General features: G+C 45.3%; 1 protein-coding gene across 1 annotated transcript in view; it reads left to right on the top strand.

The window, feature by feature from the left end:
* The window catches only part of PCBP3 (poly(rC) binding protein 3), a 213,401-nt gene that overhangs the window by 37,565 nt on the left and 157,787 nt on the right, over positions 1-18,049 (top strand). Inside the window, exon 2 of the mRNA XM_090041235.1 lies at positions 14,771-14,865. The gene's annotated coding sequence lies outside the window, so the exon portion shown is untranslated. The remainder of the gene's footprint in view (positions 1-14,770; positions 14,866-18,049) is intronic.

The following is an 18,049-nucleotide window of genomic DNA, read 5'->3' as shown; positions in this document are numbered from 1 at the left end:
TTATAACTGTTCTAATAGTTTTGGCAATTTATGGATTGTTTGAATTATTTGTTTTGTTGTTGTTCTCCTGGTTGCCTGTTACATGGTATGGCTGCTTCTCTTTGGTTGAATGAACAAAGCTTTTAACACAGAGGAATAATAAATAATTCACCAATGTGTGGGCATTCAAAAACTTGTGAAGCTTTTGGGATTTGCAAGCACTTTCATAAATGCACGATCTTTTGTCCAAATACTTGTGAATAATAAGCAGGAGGATCCCATGCTTGGCATGGAACACAACTCTGCATATTCATTTATGAAAATATTTGCAAATCATTTAGTTTTATCATTATCTGAGAATTTCAACCTGCAGATTATTCTTCTATTAACCTTTTAATGAATGCATAAAGAAAAGTTGTACCTTTTTTAAACTTGTGTGGTGTTCTGCAGTACAGAAGGTTCTTTGCTGCTTTTGAGACAAAATTGCATTGCAAAGATTCACTTTAAAATAATAGCTGATAAATTGTTACAGAGAATAATTTTTAAATTGGCTATACCTATATACTAGGATGGGTTCATCTACCTATATATGCAAAGCCAACTTATGCCAGTTACATCAATGAACGTATGATGTGTGTATATGAATGTATTTGACAGTAGGTCAGTGAGATTGCTTCTATCTAGCTATCTTTCTTCCCTCTCTGTCTGGATGCAGCGCCTATTCTGATTTCAACACAGAAATATCTGAAAGCATTTCCAAATATTCCAGTTTACCCATTGCCATTATTCTATCTCACCTATGGCATATGGTAATATGACCATCTCTAGGAAGAATTGGTGGTGTAGAGGGTGTTGGTCTGTCTGATTCCATTAAACAATGTATTTTAATGTGGTTTAGCACAAATAGGAGCAAGTTAGTTCTATTGCAGGAGTTAATGGCAATGTTAATTATATGCTGATTTATATTAGCAGGGATAGACATAGGGGAACAGGGGCAGGAGGGGTGATTGCCATGGGCCATCATTTACTTGGAGGCTGTCAAATGTTCCAACTGCAGGGGATTAGGTGGTCTGAACCCAGGCCATGCCCCTTTGCATGTGGGACAGATGGCTCAGGATTTTATTCCATCTCTATGAAAGTTTCTTTATGCTCCTGATAAGATATTGATTTTTCTGTATTAAAAATGGCTTTCCAGTAAATTGTAGGACAGGTGAGCAGCATATTGTGTTGTAATAATCTGGAGATTTTGGTGGCTGGTGAATATCATAACTGTTGCTAGAGAACTGAATTATTTTTCAAGAGTATCGTCCTGATCGCCTTCCTCTTCCCCTCTGCAATGTAGGTATTTGCATGGGAAGAAGTTCTTTGCTATTAAAGACCTTTGAGACTCATTCTACTTATTTCCTCACCTTGAATCAATGTGCTTAGAGAGCTTGGGTAGGAAACGAGAAGCTTTCCGAAGAGCCTAAGTTTCAAGAGTCCATTTTCCTCCAAACATCCTTAGGACAAGAAACAGAAGTGAAGAGAAAAGCCAAGAGGAAAGAAAGAATTATCTGGAATTTGGAGTAGTTTACTAAGTTGTAAGAGATGCCGAATATAGAGGGAGGAGAACATTGTATCAGGCTGTTCAGGCACATCAACAGCAGGCTGAGTGCCAGCACTGGAGAGCTTGTGTATATTAGGGCAATGCTAGAACACATTTTCAAGCTGCACTGCCTAGTGTGACTGTCCAGCAGGAGCAATGGGGTGTGCTCAGTAGTCTGTTCATTTAGACACCTGAGCTTTTTGGAAAGCATGGTACTATTGCATATGTCCAAAGCACAAGCTTAAAGGCTGGGTGATTTCAAGGGACACTGGTAGGCTCAGTATTCCAAAATGTGACTATTTAGTGTGTGATGAGCCAGTATTGTCCTGTCTTGTATTTTATCATAAGTTTCATAGTTAGTACGGTCCGAAGGGACCTGAGCAGATCATTGAGTCTGACCCCCTGCCATGGCAGGAAAGAGTACTGGGGTGAAACCTTGCTGGACCCCAGCAAGGTGTTCATCTAGCCTCCTTTTAAAGATCCCTGGGTAAGAGCCAGCACCACTTCTCTTGGAAGTTGGTTCCAAATCCTAGCTGCCCTGACCGTGAAGTAGCGCCTCCTGATGTCTAATCTAAATCTACCCTCTGCCAGCTTGTGACCGTTATTCCTGGTCACTCCTGGCAGTGCTCGGGGGAACAAGGACTCCCCCAATGCCTGCTGGTCTGCTCTGACTAGTTTGTACCAGGCCACTAGATCCCCCCTCAGCCTTCTCTTGTGGAGGCTGAACCAGGTTCAGGTTCCGTAGCCTCTCTTTGTAGGGCCTGCCCTGCTGCCCCCGATCATGCACGCGGCCTTCTCTGGACCCTCTCCATGTTGTCCACATCCCTCCTAAAGTGTGGCACCCAGAACTGGATGCAGTACTCCAGCTGCGGCCTGACCAGTGCCGCATAGAGGGGGAGGATCACCTCCTTGGACCCGCTAGAGATGCATCTGTGGATGCATGACAAGGTGTGGTTGGCCTTCCTGACTGCTGGGGATCCACACTGCTGGCCCATGTTCATCCTGGCATCAGTGATGACTCCAAGATCCTTTTCTGCCTCTGTACTGATGAGAAGGGAGTTCCCCAGCCTGTAGGTATGCTGCTGGTTCTTCCTCCCCAGGTGCATCACCTTGCACTTGTCGGTGTTGAATCCCATCCTATTCTCATTTGCCCACCCCTGTAACCTGTCTATGTCTGATTGGAGCCTATTCCTCCCATCTAGCATGCCCACATCCCCCCACATATTAGTGTAATCAGCAAATTTGAACAGGGTGCTTTTTACCCCCTCATCCAAGTCAGTGATGAAGATGTTGAACAGTGCGGGACTGAGCCCTGAAGAACCCCCTGCCCACATCCCTCCAGGTCGAAAATGACCCATCCACCACCACTCCCTGGGTGCGGCCCTCCAGCCAGTTGGCGACCCATTTGACTGTGTGGGTGTCGACACCACAGTCCCCCAGTTTCTTAATGAGAACAGGGTGAGAGACAGTGTTGAAGGCCTTCTGAAAGTCCAGAAAGACTATGTCCACTGCTACCCCTGCATCTAAGGATTTGGTGACCTGGTTGTAGAAAGCCACCAGGTTGGTCTGACAGGACCTGCCTCTAATGAACCCGTGTTGGTTGCCCCTAAGCATAATCTCCCCTGCTGGCCCCTCATGGACATGTGTCAGAATAATTCTCTCAAAAAGCTTGCCCAGGACTGAGGTAAGACTAACTGGCATATCGTTTCCTGGGTCCTCCTCCTTCCCTTTTTGAAGATGGGAACCACATTGGCCCTCTTTCAGTCCTCTGGCACCACACCAGAGCATGGCGAGTGCTCGTAAAGCCGTGCCAGGGGTCCCGCAATGACCTCAGCCAATTCCCTCAGCACTCTGGGGTGGAGATCGTCCGGACCAGCTGAGTTGAATACATCCAGTCCCTCCAGAAGCTCCTTGACTAGATCCTCCCTGACCCTTGGTCTAGGTGTGCCTCCCCTGGAGTCTAAGGGGGATCTAGAGGGGGGTGGCTGTTCTGGTCCCTGCTCAGAAAAATGGAGGCAAAGAAATTGTTAAATAGGTTAGCTTTGTTGTCTGGTGTGACAACCAAATTTCCTAGCGTGTCTTGCAGGGACCCCACATTACCCGGAACCTTCTTTTTGCCCCCTATGTATTTAAAAAAGACTTGCTGTTGCCCTTGATCTGGGAAGCTAGTCCCAGTTCCATCTCCACCTTGGCCTTCCTGACTGCCCCCCTGCAGCTCCGAGCAACCACAGTATAGTCCTCCCTGGTGATGGCCCCTCCCTCCCATTGGGTGTACACCTCCTTTTTAGCTAGGAGACATTCCTGGATGCTTTTGGTGAGCCATGGGGGCTTTTGCACCCTCCTGTCCCCTTTGACACATGTTGGGATTACCTCCCTTTTGGGCTTGGAGGATCGTCTCTTTAAGGAGCAACCGCTCTTCTTGGACACCTGGCTCCCCTCCCCTCTGGGACCTCAGTGCTTCCCTGACTATTCTCCTTAGCTCATTGAAGTCCACCCTCCTGAAATCTAGGGCTGCTGCTTTGCTGTAGGCCTTTGCCACCTTGTGCTGGATGGTGAATTCCAGCAGGCGATGATCACTGTTGCCCAGGTGGTCAAGCACCCGCAGCGCCCTCACCAGGTCATCGCCCATGGCCAGCACCAGGTCCAACAAGGCATCTCCCCTGGTGGGGCTGTGCACCTCCTGGGTTAGATGGAGGTCCTGTGTTTGGGCTAGGAACCTACGTGAGTGGTCAGACTTGGCTGACTGCTCTTCTCGGCAGATGTTGGAAAGTTCAGGTCACCCATGACGACCACGTCCTTTGACCTAACTACCTCTGTGAGCTGACTTAAGAATTCTTGGTCTATCTCTTCCCCTTGGTTGGGTGGTCTGTAGTAGACCCCCACTGTTAAGTCTCTTTCCCAGCGACTGCATTGTATTCTAACCCAGAGCACTTCAGAGTGCCCCTCCTCTGACTTTGCTACTTGATGAGGATGTGTATTCCTCCTTGACGTAGCGCGCCACACCCCTGCCTTTTCTCCCTGTCCTGTCCCTCCTGTACAGCCTATAGCCCTTGATATTCACCGCCCAGTCACGCGTTGGGTCCCACCACGTTTCAGTGAGCCCCACTATGTCTGGGTTGGTGTTAGCTAGCAGGAGGGTAAGTTCCTCTTGCTTGTTTCCCATACTACGAGCATTTGCGTAGGGGCATTTGAGGCCTCCTGTGGATGTGTGCACTGGCCCCTACCTTCAGCATTGCCTTGGCCCCTGTTGCATACCTGTGTATATGTTCTGCTGGTCGGTCTAGGCTGGGCTGTACTTGTGGGTGTTGCTTGGTTTGGCAGTCCAAGGCTTCCTCCGCCCTTATCTTTTCCTTCCCCCAATGAGCCTAGTTTAAAAGCCTGCTGCAGGAGATCCGCCAACCTAGAAGAAAACACATGCTTACCTTTAGGGGAAAGGTGGAGCCCATCCCATCCGAGCATGTCTACAGTACCTGTTCTTTTATATTTAAAGGAAAACTAAAATTGAGTGAATTTCTAGTCCTTCTTTTATCAAGGTTTGAAAACATGCACTTAGTGTACCCTTCAGGTTTGAAAACAAAGAGGCACAAAGAATGTTTGGTTTAAAACCCTGATTTATTTATTTTTTGTTACCGTGAGGGATTTACACCACTGAATACTTCTGCATGTGATTCTTTTTTCCTTTCCAGACCTATATTGACTCTACAACATTTATAATGATGATATGTATGAACATTCAATGAAGGTGAACCAGTTTGGGAGCGTGTGTGGATCTGAATGTCATGTTTCCAAAGGGTTCTTGAAAAACAATGGCTTTGCCATTAGAATTGGAAAACCAGTCATTTTGCTCAACAATGTTAATCCACTGAGCACAGAATCAAATGTGAGCAACCAGTGCACTGCTCTGAATAGATATTATGAAATACCCTGAATTTTAAAACTGGTTTTATCCCCAATGTCTGCTAAGCCATGCTATTGGTAGAGCTGAGTGTTTGAATTGCAGTGGCTAATTATCTGATAAATATATCTTTCTGCTTGCTAAATATCTACAAGCAGTTCAGACCTAGTAATTTGATATTAACTGTCTTGATTTGAGCCTGATGGAATATTATTCAACTTGAGGAGTTAATTGGTAGTATTTCTCTATGGCTTATCTTTTATATTATATAGGAGAGATTTCATCTTTAAAACACACTGCTGGGAAAGTGACACCTAACTGTACTTTCAGCCAGCAAATGAGCTATACCTTAATAGTGCCTGAGACCACTGGGGGTGCTTAACAAAGCTTAGCTCACTTTTAGACTAATTACATCCCCACTGCCTTCCCACAGGAGACCCCCAAGACTCATGAGGAAACAATGCCACCATGGCTTGGGACCACATTAAGCAATTGCATTTCAGGTTTATTCAGGACTCATTGCAGCAGAGAAGATTCTGCTGTAAAACTGTGCTGTTCTACCAGGAGACTGTTGGCTTTGCAGATGTCTGGTGCAAGCTGATTTCCTTCCCTTACCAGATTTAAGCCTATTCTCATATGAGCAGGGAGAAGCTAGTGCTTCCGCTTTCCCTGTCTGCAAAAATGAGAATAAAGGCATTTATCTTCCTGTGTAATGCACTCTGAGCTTCAATGGGTGAAAATTGCCTCTGAGACATGATGGCATTTAAATCTGAACTATGTCTGTGATTGTAAATCCAAAGGTATGCCTCAGCCCTGGCCTGAGATCTCTTGCTCTCCTTGGCTTTACAGGCAGGGAGCTGTGCCCGTCAGTCAGTCACACCAGACTACTTAGACTGTCAGCTGCTCGGGACAGGGCTGGTTCCTGTGTCTCTCTGTACAGTACCTGTTCCTGACCACAATACCAGTAATAACAAGGGAGGGGTAGACAGGATTAGGTGGAGTGAGTGGCATTGCATCGTGTTTGCTGCCCCCTCTGGATCAACCCCAGAATAGGAATCCATGCCAAAGGAAGCCCCCACACACATTCCTTGTCCAGCAAGTCCCCCTTGGTGTGCCAAGCTGATAGAGACTTTATTTGCCTTCTCTTAGTACCCTTTTTGCTGTTGCAAGGAATAAAAGCTGCACCCAGCTCTCCTCTTAGCTCCTCAGTAGCCAACAGTGGATGTGAAGAACTGTTTTTTTACTGAGCCTACTCTGCCTCGCAACACAGTGCCAAAGATGAACCATACAGCCTAGTCACAGAGGGCAGGTATTTGCTGTCTCTGACCTCAGGAGCAGTCAGCGTTCACCCCCTTCCTAGTCCCTTTCTGTATCAATGGCAGAGAGCCTTTCTATGAGCAGTATATGCGTGCATATACACGTGTCTGTATGCATTCCTCCCCCAATCCCGTTTTGTGCTGTAGTCATGCTGGAGGATGCTTCTAAGTGAAACTTCAGGTGGGAATTTCCTTAAAACTTATCTCTATTTTGATCCCATCTTCTCTACCCTCCTTTTATCTCCTGTCGTCTTGCACCATTTCAACTGCCTGCAGTGTGGAAGCCATTCCAGGTACAGCTTGAACACAGGGGAAATGAAGTGGAACTCCTTTGCCCCATGTCTCCAGCTACTGGCATACATGTGCTCCTGTAGGGAAGAGTTTTGAGGCTCAGCTCAGAGCTTGCAGCTGAAAGAAAAGGGGCTCCAGGGAGTCCTTTCTAAGTTACAATAGCTTCTACCAGCTGCTTTTTGAGTTTTGGGACTCTGTGGACCTGCCATGACATCTCTCCCATCTCCAGCCCTGCCTACAAGGCCTCCCTTGCAGCTTGTCAGGAGGTTTTGGTAAGACAGACTCCTGGCTGACATCCTGCCATGTCTTGAGTGGATTGTATGAAAATGCATGCTCTCAAGTATCATCAGTGTGCCAAATCCTCTGGGAAGTTGTTTTCTGAAGTTGTTCCCCAATTCTCTCCCTCTTGAGACTTGCCAGAGCCCAAACCTGGGCATATTTTTGAAGTAAGAACTTTCTACTTGGACAAGAATTCACCACACAGATCTAGGCTGAGATAGTGTTTATGGGGTCTCTGTTTTAACCTGAGGTTCTAGTTCCCATTTAAGCTGGTTTGATCCTCTCCTGTTTTTAATGTATTTTGTTTTCTTATTGTAAGCTGCCATGAGTCTTTGCTGGGAAGGGTGGCATATAAATTGAATGAATGAATAAATAAATGACAATTCTTGCAAAACGGAGGTTATGAAAATATTCTATTAGAAAACATGTTTCTGTAATGTCAAAACATAGTAATATATTAAATACAATATAATAAAACCAAGAAAAGCAACATTACAATAAATAAAATGGTGAAAGTGAATCCAAAGGTTTTTAACTTTTCAACAGGAAATGATGAAAACATCTAAATTATTTGTTTTGATGCTTTCCTAGAGCAGATGTTGACAAAATAAATTCCCATAAAATGTTTTGGCTTCAGTAAAACAATTTTCTCTGATGGAAAATGCATTATTATGAATTTTATATGAATTGTTTCTATATGTGGCTTTTTGAAACATGCAAAAATTCAGCAAACGAAACACTTCAGAAAGTCAATACTCAAAGCAGGAGAAAATAGTATGTTTGAATTGCGTCCCCATTACTACACTCAAAGGCAGAAGCATGTCTCCTGATTTCATTGGAATTATGCCAGCATAAATTCAGTTAAAACACTAATAGATTGAGTCAATGCACCCCTTCTTTTGAAAGTCATTTTTATGTAGAATTAACTAACTTTGAAGGATTGATTCATTTTGCTTAAATGTTGCTGTGTTGCCATCTAAATGTTTAGCTGCAGTGCACTACATGTCATGCAAGTAATTAGTTTCCACAATAATTTCAGCCTATTTAAATTCATGGAAAGTATGGAGTGGTGGCATCAGGATAATTATAGGGAAAGTACTATAGAAATGCAAAGTAGTTACAGGAATATATTTTCTTCCTTACAGCAAAGTGAAGGTTGGTAGATTTTGCTGAAACTGTTCACTGTGCCAATAAAATTAATAGGGGACATCAAAGTTCAGTGAGGGTTCAATCTGCCATGATCCTGAGAGCTGTTAGCTCTACTGAAATACACTAGCAGTTGGACATCCGGCATATCACACTTTCAGGTTTTTGTTGCTGACCACTCTCTCAGGAGAGACTGAGCATTAAACCTTTGTCCAGTTATCACTTAATGTGCTATGAGAGGATATGCAGGCATGACCCTGTTGGGGAACACATAGGTAATAATGTTTGTCGTAAGAAATGGCCCACCTGAGGAGTCAGTGAGGGAAAACAGCCTTGGAAGCAGCAGGTCTGTGGAGACATTGGTTACTAGCTCGCTTGGAATTTGTTACGGCTTTTTGTTCTGCAGAGACAGCTGTAGATGCCAGCCATGTGGCTTCTGTTACCATTCAACCTGAAGCTTGTGGTTGGGGGAAGTGAGCTCTGATATGGCGCTTGTATAAACTGGATCTCTCAAACTGTCCCAAGACCTTCATTTATTCAGGTCTTTCAAATTCTTCTGCTGGCCTCTAGATCTCCCTCTTCCTCCTGCTTTTGCAGTTTGTCTCTGAAATTAAAGGTGAGGCAGTTCCTGGAAAGATCTTGTAATGTGGAACTGAAGCAGAATTTCTAGGCTGGATGTATTATTATGTACCCCTCCAGTGCCAGCCATCATGTCTCTGGTTGTACCCCATCTCTGGCAGTCCCTTGCAGTCGAGGATGATTGTCTTCCATGATTGCCTTATCTGTGGATCCCAAGACAGCTGACAAGGCCAACCTGGGATTGGCAGGTTTTATTGCAACTCAGGCATGTGTTTCTACATGGGTTGGGTGGCTCTGGATTTTTGATTCAGTCTGCAATGTTCTCTTTCTGGTGCTCTTCCTCTTCCATCTCCTGTTGTTGTTGTGAGGTTGCAAAGCACTGAGATGCTTGCAGCAGATTCTTCCTCTGTTTGGGGCATCCTGGGTGATAGTCTCACATGAGCTCATGTCAATGTTGCGTTTTTTCAAGTTGGCCTCGAGGATGTCCTTGAAGTGCTTTCATTGCCCTCATCTTGAGCATACGCCTTGACTGAACTGGGAGAATAAAACTTGCTTCAGAAGTCTGAAGCTGGACACCCAGATGACATGGCTGACCCAGCAAAGTTTATGCTGGATGATCATCTCCTCGATGCTTGTGATGTTAGCTTGTGAGAGGATGCTAGTGGTGCATCTGTCTCCTGCTGGCCTGCCAGCCACACAGTAGCTCAAGGCAAAGCACCAGACTGCAAGTGACCCGTGCCATTTGTAGGGGATATGTTCTCATATCCCCACGAATGGTGAAATACATGAATAAGGCACTGCATTCATGAACACAGTGCCCCTGGCAGCGACAGCAGGAGCCTGGCGGCAGCAAGCACAAACCTCCCAAGGAGCTCCTGTAAGTGTATAAAGTGTATTTAAAATGCAGGTTTGGCATTCATGAATATTTGAAACTACTGTGTAGTTGGAAGAGCTGTTGGACAAGGGTTTTGGGGAAAACCTTGCGAGTCCTCTGCTACTTCCATTTCTCACTGCCATCAATACGCAGTGGTTTAGACCCTAAGCTATCTCTGTAAGAACATAAGAAATGCCATACCAGGTCAGACTAGTGGTCCATCTAGTCCAGTATCCTGTCCTCAGCAGTGGCAGAAGTGGATGCTATGGAGCAGTGGTTCTCAAACTTTTTGTACCAGGTCTCATTTGTAAACATCAATACAATACATCAAATCATCGGCCAGGTCCCAACCCAATGTGTCTCGCTCCTGACCCGCTATCCCCCACCCCCAGCCTACCAGTGTGTGGGGCATGCATGGGGCATGGGAAGCCCCAGGCAGCCCCTCGTAGGCTGGAGCTCTGCCAGCCTGCAAGGGTAAAGCCACAATTTCCCATGTTTTTCTCCTTTTAAAGGAGAATCCATTTTTAAAGTTTGTTCATGACCCTTTTATACATTCTTGTGATGCACAGGTTGAGAAACACTGCTATAAAGGAAGAGCATTGAAACATATTTCTTGAGTGATCTAGCCCCTATTCATTACCTTCCCTGGCATCAACCATTATCAATTGGAGGTGTTCCTCCAGCCTCTCTCAACCTTTCTGAGAAATAGCTCTTTATAGATCTATCATCCATGAATCCCAAGTCCCCCAATCATCTTTTACCCCTTCAAAACCCCTGGGCCAAATCGTTACCAGATTGGTGAGGAAAGGGAATCCCAAGTCCTGCAATCATCTTTTGCCCTTTCAAAACTCCTGGGCTAGGTCACTGCCAGCTAGCCTGTCACAAATATATTAAAATCATAAAGTTGTTTCAGCTCATTATATTCAGGGTCTGGTGCAGACAAAGCATCAAACAATTGGCTTCCAATGCTGTTATCATGGCCGTAAACTAATTCAGATAAAGGCTGCATAAGACCACTGGAACCAGACTGCAGCTTCTGCATAATGGGGCCACTGTCATGTTAGCTGATGATGCTTATATCCATCTGATAGTAGCCTATGGTTTTAACACAGTTGCTCTCATTTCAAATGGGCCTAAATGGAGCAACTTGCATAGATGAAACCATATATCTCTTTCCCAGTTTGTTGTCTAGTCAGAACATGTAACCTGTAACTTGATCACAGGGTTTGTTTCCTGGGTCACATCACCAGATTTCAAGAAAGCACATAGTTCATTATTTACAGGGCAGAAAGCATGGCATTATCATTACAGAGCAGACTTATTTCCTCTGTGATTTAATCTTCAGTGCTCTTGCCTTGACAGAGCACTGAAGCTATTTACATAACTAGCAAGCAGCTTATTCTGCAGTGAATTTAGTAGGCTTCCCAGTTACCCAAAGTCTAGCTTCCCTATCAGGAGAGAAAGTTGAGTTTCTTAATACATTAGGACTCATTACGGTTAGCTAATATGCTTTTCTTACAAGGCAGACTTCAAGCAGTAATTCCCAATCCTCTCACTGGCACTAATCATCTTAAATTTAAAATCTTGAAGTATGGTCACATCCTCTGGGATCCCAGGAATGAACTATAATGGATCAAGGACTGCTTGTGTAGGAGGGTTTCAGTAAAATTCTTCTGAGACTGGCTAAGCCATGGTTTCTGGTTAGGTACATTAGTGATGGATGCTCTCCACCTCTGATTCAGCTAGTCTGTAACAGTGTGGGCCAACCTTTTTGGCAGACATACCACAAATTAGCCCCAGGCCCCCTCCAAATCCACTTTAATTCCCCTCCTCTGCCTAATATGCTGCTCCTTTTTTCTACTCCCTCTTTTGCATTCCCTGCCTGATCTCCTGATCTGCTTTCTGCCCTGTTGGCTTCTGTTCTGCCTGTCTTCTCCCTCGTCTTCCAGATGCCACATGCACAGGCTGCCACAGGTTAGCCACCCCTGGTTTATAAGGCACACCTCTAACCTGCTTTGTCTTGAAAAATGTACTGGTAGGTACTAGTAATCGGTTTCAGGATTACAACGGAAAAATGTACACTGCATGAATTTTGTGGTAAATTAGGAAGTAGCAGCATTGATGATTAAAACCACAGTTGACAAAATAAGTGAGCAAACTGCATGTTGACCTGCTTTATTCTGCTCTGTGTCTATATGTGCACTTGCAAATTTTTGTTATGCATTATCCTGTTCCATTTGTGTGTGTCTGTCATATATTATCCCACTCTGTGTGTGTGTGTGTGTGTGTGTGTGTGTACACTTGTTTGTATACTTCTAGTAATTCACAAAAGTGCAAGGATTAGCTATGAGCATAGTATCATTCTCCTGTTTATCATTTGAGTGTATAACATTAGGGGCAGTGAATGGACTTCTAAGCTTGCACTATCCCTCTTCTGTTGTTTTTGCGTTGTTGACTTTGCAGGTAGACTGTGACTGACAGAAGATTTTTCTCTCTGTGAGTAATGTTAACACTGCCTTGCATCTCATTTTACAATAACATCTCCCAGTACAGTTATCTCCCAAGTATCTGCCTTTCCTTTTACCTGCACCTTGCTAGCTAAGAGGGAGTGGAAAATGCTTATCCAGAAGGTAGGTGTTGGGAGGAAATCTGATATGGGAGGCACTGACACTTCTGAGAAGGATCTGACTTGGTAGTAGGTACTGGATGAGGACACACAACACCCCACTCTTTTCTTATCTGCATCAAAGGCTAGAAAATCAATTTTCCCATATAGAATTATAACCTGGAAAGTTTTAAATCATTCTAGTTAGTAATAGACAGGCCCCATCCTTCCTTCTGTAGAGATGGAGAGGTGCAAAGAAAAGGGGTAGGTTCCACCAAAAACTATTGGTTTTGTGGAAAATGTAGAAAATTCACCTTTCATTCGTTTTTTAAATGAAAATACATTTTTGGAAATGTTGGAGTTTTTTCTGAGGGAAAGAAATGGATGTTTCTGACTAGACGAGCAACTAGTAAAATCCACTGGAAGCCAGAAGAGGCCAGCAGAAAGGACTGCAACAGAGCCCTGAATTTTTACCAGGGTTCCCTCCCTGATATGGCCTGAGACTTTATTCCACAAGTTTGTCAGAGCATAGCAATGGTCAGGGTAAAGCTCCAGTGGGAGGAACCAATTCCTAGACATGTTCAGTAGCTTCCTTTCCTGCGGAAGGGAAGAGGCCTCTGGGTGCCACTCCAGGTTTTCCCACTACAAGAAAAGTGCTTTCTGTCAATGGAACGGTGCAGCCTTGTCGGTGATTGAGCCCAAACCATCTGCACGAGAGCAAGGTGTTTGATGTGCATAACGGCAAAGCAAGAACAAGCTTTGTTTTCAAAACCTGTTTGTTCTGAACATATGGCTCAACATGAAAGAGAGAGAAAAAGTTCCATATTGATCTATAAATAGCTTTAGCTGAGAGTACAGTATTGCTTCCATATCAGCTGTTGCAGAGCCAGGCCAATGCTGCTAACATGAAATGGACTTGTCCTGCCTTGGAAACACTGGCAAGCTTGCTTTTATTCATTATTTTTATTGGAACAGGGCGGAGGTGTGTATCCCTGAAGATGTATCCTTCTAGGTCAAAGGGCTTTAGTTCTACCAGGATCTGGAGCACAATTACATCAGAAAAATGGTGTCCTTGTGGAAAACTGATATGCTGCTATCAGTGCCATCATAGAAGCAAATGTACCAATATTGATTCCAGTGCTGTTGCACGCAGCTATTATTTTCTTTCTCCCCAGAAACCCTGTTCTATTTAGAGTGCAGCCACTCCATTTTTCTAGCTGCAATGATGTCTAGTCTTTAATTAAACATTGGCATGTATTTTGAATCAATATGACAGGTCAGCTCCAGAGCACATGACCATGTAGGATCAGATTAAGCTCTCTCCTGTCCTGTGCCCTCCCATATATGTTCTGGTCTGGCTTCACTAGAATATGCAAAGTTTGGGGTGAGTGCATTGGACTGGCTAGACAGAAGCACCCAGAGTGGGCAGGAGCGGCTTCAGTTCTGATGACAGGGCTCTGTCTGTTAAAATTAACACTAAAAGAGGAGTGTATTCTTAGGGGAGCATGCTAAGAGTCTGATCACTAATCTGTTCATTTGAATCCTCTCCTTGAAGTGTTTCTGAAAGAAACCACTCTGGGGTGGCCTTGATCCTTCTAGCTCTAATGTGTATTGAACTCAAGAGTCTCTGGGCAGGTGGAGGAGTTCTCTCCTGGGGAGCAGCTCACCAGCTTGAGACCTGAGGAGAGCACATGCCTGGGGATACTGGCCTTTGAGCGCTGCAAAAAAGGGCTTGTGTACTCCTTGCTTTTTTGTGTCCTTGTGATAAGGTATTTAGCAGAATATACAGATTTGTTGGAATCTGATAGGGTTGTGCTGTGAATGCTTCTGCTTTGGCCTCAAGTTTGCGACCTCTGAGCTGTCAACTGTGCACCTTAGTGCCCATGGCACCCCAGTTCCCTGGTGTGATCCATAAGAGGGAATATAGATACTTTTAGTCTCAGTTCCCTCCGTGCAGGCTACATGTTTGTGGCATTATCCTTCCACAATTTGTAGGCTCTCCCTGTTTCTTCAGCCCTGCAGCATTAGAAATTCAGAAGTAAGGGGAAGTGGGTGGGAAGATTGAACACCAGGCTGCAGAACACCGTGCTCTGCCACTCTCCACTGCATACCGTGTCTCACTGCTCATGGGAGGCAGATGGGCTTTTTAAATAGTGCAGTTAGCAGCACTGCGAAGGATTGATGGCCACTGAAGCTAATTATCATTTTTTCTTCCTCACAGGACAGGCACAGCTTGGCTAATAGCACTGCAAGCTTCCAAACACCACCCCACCAATGTGCCTCAAAGTTGTTCTGGAAAAGAGACCATCTCCAAGGGTAAGGAGATAATTCACCATCTATAGCCATTCAATTCCTCTGCCAGGATAGCCTACAAGAGTGCTGTGGGCAATGGTAGCTCCTATAATGTAGGTGCTTACCTGCATAGACTGGGCAACAGGTATTGAGCTCACTTCCCATATCACTGGATAGAGATGCTCCTTCACAGGTCAGTCTGGATAGGTGGCTCCAAATTGGATGGTTCTCTGAAACTGAAACTTGTTCTAGCATCTGCCTTCCTTTCTGCTGTTTTTGTGTCCTTAGTACCTTTTTCTTTCCAAGCCAGCTAGACCCTTCTCCATTTGCCCAGCTCACACAGCCCCTCCAGCTGCTGGGGATTTCTGTACTATCATGGGCTCCTCTCTGGTGCTGTCTGCCATAGCCTGGCTGGAGGCCTTATTCACGTCTTGTGTACTCATGATCAGAAGGATGCTACAGATTGCGTTGCACCTGAGTCCTGGAACTCAGTAGACAGAAAGGAAGCTCTGCCAGCAAAGGTTGCCAGACTGGCTGAAACCCAAACAGAATGCTGCAAAGGTAAGAGGCCTTTGGTGGGAACACGAGGAAGTGTTCCCTGTATGGATTCTGCTGTGTGCTGAGGATGAAACTTGGGTCCCCCCCAATGCACACATCCCCCCTGCAACTTGGTGTCTCTGTCCTCCTCACTTCTCAGCCTATCCTGCTTCTATTAGAAAACGCATTTGCTTGTCATGAAGATGGGTGCTGTAAATCACCACAGTACTTGGAGCCTAACAGTACTGCAGTCAATGAGGAGATGGCTGAGAAATTCCAGAGGCCTTTTACATTCATGAAATGATAATGTTTATAGCTTGTGTTGATAGATGTCAACTTGAGAATTTGGAGCTCTTGTTTAAGAATGCTGGAGTTTGATTTATTTAGAAGCGTAACTATTATTGCTGGTCTCCCTCACAACAGGCCCCAATAAAAACATTGCATTTTTTCTTCAGTACCATATCCTGTACTGTTCTTATTTTCTTTCTGAACGCTGTGTACTGTTGTACAAACACCAGACTTGAAAGCCCCCTTGCATTTGTTGTTAGCAGCAGTATATACCAGGAACAACCTGTGGTCAGCACCGTTGCGCCCCCTCATGCTTTGCTCTATACCGGGGTGGGCAATTATTTCGGGCAGAGGGCTGCTTGCTGAGTTTTGGCAAGCCATCAAGGGCTGCATGACAGGCAGTCAGGGGAAGATAAATATTAATTTTCTAAATTTTTTAGGGGCCCTGCGGGCCGGATAGAATGGCCTGGCAGGCCTCATCTGGCCTACAGGCCGCATTTTGCTCTATATAGTTTAATTAGACCTCAAGTACTTTATTTGCATTTACAAACCAGAGTCTCACTTCCATTGCAGCTGGGACTCAGCAGATGATTTTATTCAGCTACCAACTAATTACCACTAGTTGTTCTTTATTCCTTCCATTTGCCTGAATTCATGTGTGCACTTTTTTAAATAGATGGATGAATTTTTGTGCTCATTACTGCCAGAGGTGCGAGAGATCCTTGTTTTACCTCAGAATCTTGTAAAATGTTTTTCCCCACGTCTGCTAAATGCCTCCCAGTCCTGCCAGGACCTCTCAAACAGACTGCCAACTGTTGCTTTATGCAGCAGTCCTTTGCCATCTCTCTAGCTATCTCATCCCTGCAGGGTCAAGGATCTGTGGCTGAGGAAGGATCAGGCTGGGGCTGAATTTAGGAAAGGGATGGGGCTATGTTTAGATCTTCTATAACTTGCAGGAGAGTGGATTAACGTTCTTACAGAGTGCCATTTGCTCCCTGGTAGCCTCCTTAAAAGGGAGTCAAAGGAAGCTGTTTGCTGTTTGGAAATTTCCTAGTAGGAAGATGCTGATGAGACCACATTGCCTGGGAACTGGAGCAGGACAGGTGTTAGAGGGTCTTTGGGCAGGCAGAGGGCTGCCCCTCATGGGTATCTAATAGGAAAGGAAACTAGATCCCTAAAAATGGAGATCAAAGGGCACGTGTGTCAATAGCTGTGCTTGTGAGCCAGAATTGAATCCCTGGTGGGACTGAGAATAGGATTTATCTGCCATCTTGTTTTAGGTGGTTAGTGAACCAGGAGAATAAACAGCAGCCAGTTGTCTTGCTTAGAAACTAACCCATTCATAGACATTAGATATTAGGGGGTGGATGGGACCTCATAAGATCATTGAGTCTAGCCCCTGAGGGCTTCAAAAAAGCTTTGAAGCATGGACAGCATGCTAGAACTGCTTTGAAATAAGCCCCTACTGCAGATGGAGGTTGGTGTAGCTAAATGAAGAACTCAGCCATTAGTAAATGACAGGGTTACAGCATGACTGAGGTGCCTGAATTTATATCCAGCTGCCTGCGGCACCAGGAGTTCACACCCTTGGCTAGGTGCACATGCTCCAGTAATGTCACATTTTTCCACTGGTAAGTCCATCTTCTAGGTCTGAAATTGGGTAAAGGGTATTTCACTGCCCCCCCCAATCCCTGTTACTCCAGGATTTTCCCAAGTGGCCAGACTTCCTGGCAGTCACAAATGGGTCCATAACAGGGTGGTTTGTTTCCTTAAGAAGGGGCCGTCAGCCCTGTTACAAGTGCAGCTGTGAGGAATCTGGCTAACCAAGCAGTGCCCGAGTGGGAGGAGGCTCCCAGAAGAGAGAGCATGGAGAGAGGCAAGCAAGCTGTGAGGGAACATGCTTGTTGCAAGGAGGAGACAGGCTGCTGTGTTGGGGGAAGCGCTAGTGGTAAGTAGCTCTTCTCCTAGGGTGCCGCCAGAAATTATATTTGTCATGCGATTGCCCCCCCTGAAAGCACTCTACAGCCATACCCTACCATAACACATGTGCATGACTGTGGAGTACTTTAAAGTGGCCATTCTTGTGACAAATTCATCCTCATTTGATGAGGGATCAGATGAAGGCATTCTACTAGGGTCATTCTGTCCTGTGATCAAAGATGGGCTACTGAAGCCTAGCTCTGCCCCTAGTGCTATCCGCAGGAAGGGAGTTTGGGGGAGTGCTCTGTGGGCTGGAGTGTGCCAAGCCTGAGCTGGAGGGTGGGCGGGCAGGTAGATTGGAGTCCCCCACCTCATGCCCCTCCCCCACCCCCAATCCCCAGCATGCAGCATGCTCCCCTTCCCCTCTCTCCCCTCCCTTCCTGCAGATAGCGCTGGAGCTGGT

The sequence above is a fragment of the Crocodylus siamensis genome, chromosome 4 (assembly GCF_052110815.1).
Source record: "Crocodylus siamensis isolate JL-2025a chromosome 4, ASM5211081v1, whole genome shotgun sequence".
NCBI lineage: Eukaryota > Metazoa > Chordata > Crocodylia > Crocodylidae > Crocodylus > Crocodylus siamensis.
The sequence above is the reverse complement of the archived record's forward strand: the minus strand, read 5'-3'. Positions and strand labels throughout refer to the sequence as shown.